Below are 3162 nucleotides of genomic sequence, written 5' to 3' on the forward strand. Positions count from 1 at the left end.
GTACTGTCTCCTGTCTACTACTGTCTCCTGTGTAGTACTGTTTTGTGTTATCTTGTAAAGTGTCTGAGTGTTTGTACAACTCAACACATTTTACTTCCTAATATTACAAGGCAAGGCAAGGCAGCTTTATCTGTGGAGCACATTTCAGCAACAGGTCAATTCAAAGTGCTTTAAACAAAATCAGTTAAAAAAAACAGTTAAAAATAAAATCAGATAAAACACGAGAATAAACAGTTACAAATAAAATAAGGGTAAAAGTTACAGTGCAGAATATGAAATTTAACATTAAAGAAAAGATCATAATTTAAAGAAAGGCAACATCAAAAAGAAAGGTCTTCGACCTTGATTTAAAAGAACCGAGAGTAGCAGTGACCCTTCAGTTTTCTGGGGGTCTGTTCCAGATATGAGGAAAATAGAAACTGAATGCTGCTTCACCCTGTTTAGTTCTGACTATGGGGACAGAGAGTAGACCCGTCCCAGATGACCTGAGAGGTCTGGAGGGGTCATAGTGTAGTAGTAGACCTGTCCCAGATGACCTGAGAGGTCTGGAGGGGTCATAGTGTAGTAGTAGACCTGTCCCAGATGACCTGAGAGGTCTGGGGGGGTCATAGTGTAGTAGCAGATCAGAAATGTATTTTGGTCCTAAACCATTTAGTGATTTATGAACTAGCAAAAGTACTTTGAAATAATTTCTTTGAGGTACAGGAAGCTAGTGTAAAGACTTCAGAACTGGAGTGATGTGATCCAGTCTCTTGGTCTTTGTGAGGACTCGAGCAGCAGCGTTCTGAATCAGCTGCAGCTGTCTGATAGATTTTTTAGGGAGACCAGTAAAGACCCCGTTACAGTAGTCAAGTCTACTGAAGATGAAAGCATGGACCAGTTCTATCAAATCCTGTTGACACATAAGTCCTTTACCCTTGATGTGTTCTTAAGGTGATAATAGGCCAACTTTGTAATTGTCTTAATGTGGTTGTTAAAGTCCAGATAAGTTACCATGACTACACCAAGATTCCTGGCTTTGTCTGTTGTTTTTAACATTGTTGTTTGAAGCTGAGCGCAGACTGTTAATTTTTCCTATTTTGCTCCAAAAACAACCACCTCAGTTTTTAATTCATTTAATTTCAGAAAGTTCTGGCACATCCAGTCGTTAATTTGTTCGATGCAATTAGTCAGTTTTTGTATTTGACTACAATCCCCTGGCGATAAGGTTATGTAAATTTGTGTGTCGTCCGGATAACTATGGTAACTTATTTTGTTGTTTTCCATAATCTGGGCCAGTGGAAGCATGTAGATGTTAAACAGAAGAGGCCCCAGAATGGAGCCTTGCGGAACTCCGCACGTCATATTTGTACGCTCAGATGTTTAATTACCTATTGACATAAAGTAATCCCTATTCTGTAGGTAGGATTCAAACCAGTTTAGCACTGAGCCAGAAAGGCCAACACAGTTTTCCAATCAATCTAGTAATATGTCATGGTCGACCGTGTCAAATGCAGCATTGAGATCTAGTAATACTAAGACTGAAATTTTGCCATTATCTGTGTTAAGGTGGATTTCATTAAAGACTTTGACAAGAGCGGTCTCAGTGCTGTGGTGTGGTCGGAAACCCGACTGAAAGGTATCAAAACTGTTGCTTAGTAATGGTTGAGTTGTTAAAACTGCTTTTTCAATGATTTTATTTAAAAACGGAAGGTTTGATATCGGCCTATGGTTGCTCATTAGTGACTTGTCTAGGTTGTTCTTTTTTAAGAGTGGCTTGATTACTGCAGTTTTCAGGGCCTGTGGAAAGATTCCTGAAAGAAGAGATGTGTTCACACTCTGTAGAAGATCAGAAGTCAAACAATTGGAAACATTTTTGAAAACTCCCGTTGGTAGAATATCAAGGCAACAGGAGGAGGATGTCAGATGTTGTAAAATGTCCTCTAGGTTTTTATGGTTGACCGTATGAAATTCTGTCATACTGGAACCAGTTTTTACCTGAACACTGTGACAACACATATCCTGGACTTGATATGGAGGCAATGACTGTTTGTCTAATCTTCTGAATTTTGTCTTTGAAGAAGGAGGCAAAGTCATTGCAGGCCTTGGTAGATAAAAGTTCAGATGCTACTGGTCCTGGAGGGTTTGTTAACCTAAGTCCAGATGCTACTGGTCCTGGAGGGTTTGTTAACCTATCGACAGTACCAAACAAAGCACGTGAATTATTATTGTTTCTAGAGATAATTTCAGGGAAGAAGGACCTTCTTGCATTCCTCAGTTCCAAATTATAAATGCGAAGTCTCTCTTTATAGGTGTTATAATGGACCAGGAGATTTGTTTTTCGCCACCTTCGTTCAGCTTTCCTACACTCTCTATTTTTTGTTCTCACCGGTAGGACATTTCTCCATGGAGATCTTTTCTTACCAGAGACAACTTTGACCTTAGTGGGCGCAATGGCATCAATAACATTTGTAATTTTACGGTTGAAATTATCTACAAGCTCAGTCACTGAGAGCCCAGAGAGACCAGAGAGAGGGGGGGGGGTGTGGAGGAGAAAAGCTGTATAGTGATATAGTGATATACCGTTTTCTGATTATCTTTGTTTGGACACTTTTGGGCCCAGAGATAGAGCCGTTAATGAAAACACAGGATTGATCAGAGAGAGCAACGTCAGTCACCACAACCTTGGAAATGTTCAGACCCTTTGAGACTATCAGGTCCAGAGTGTGCCCCTTATTGTGCGTGGGCTCTGTTACATGCTGAGTTGGTCCATAGTTCTCAAAAACACAACACAGTTCTTTGGTCCCCCTGTCCTGGGGGTTGTCCACATGAATGTTAAAATCACCCGCAATAATTACACAATCAAAGTTAATACAGATTATAGACAGAAGTTCAGTGAAGTCATCAATGAAGGTTGCAAAATATTAAGGTGGCCTGTAGATATTTAGAAACATCGCTCGAGGGGAAGACTTTAACTGAAGAGCAACATATTCAAAAGAAGCAAAATTTCCATAACATATTTGCGTACAGTGGAATGAGTCATTAAACAAAATGGCGACTCCACCTCCTTTCTTCTTCACTCTATTCTCACTCATAAAACAGAAGTTAGGGGGAGCAGACTCGATGAGACCAGCAGCTCTGTTATTATGGTCTAACCAGGTTTCAGTTAAAAACATCACATCT

The 3162-nt window shown here is 40.0% G+C and overlaps 1 long non-coding RNA gene across 1 annotated transcript; it reads right to left on the reverse strand.

The window, feature by feature from the left end:
• Positions 1 to 2042: 2042 nt before the first annotated feature.
• On the reverse strand, positions 2043 to 2495 carry LOC117940199. The gene is made up of 2 exons (XR_004655721.1): positions 2172 to 2495; positions 2043 to 2132 (listed from the first exon to the last, which is right to left on the reverse strand). It is a non-coding gene; the product is annotated as an uncharacterized LOC117940199 (long non-coding RNA).
• Positions 2496 to 3162: the final 667 nt, after the last annotated feature.

This window comes from Etheostoma cragini, unplaced genomic scaffold (assembly GCF_013103735.1).
Source record: "Etheostoma cragini isolate CJK2018 unplaced genomic scaffold, CSU_Ecrag_1.0 ScbMSFa_1898, whole genome shotgun sequence".
Taxonomy (NCBI): Eukaryota; Metazoa; Chordata; class Actinopteri; order Perciformes; family Percidae; genus Etheostoma; species Etheostoma cragini.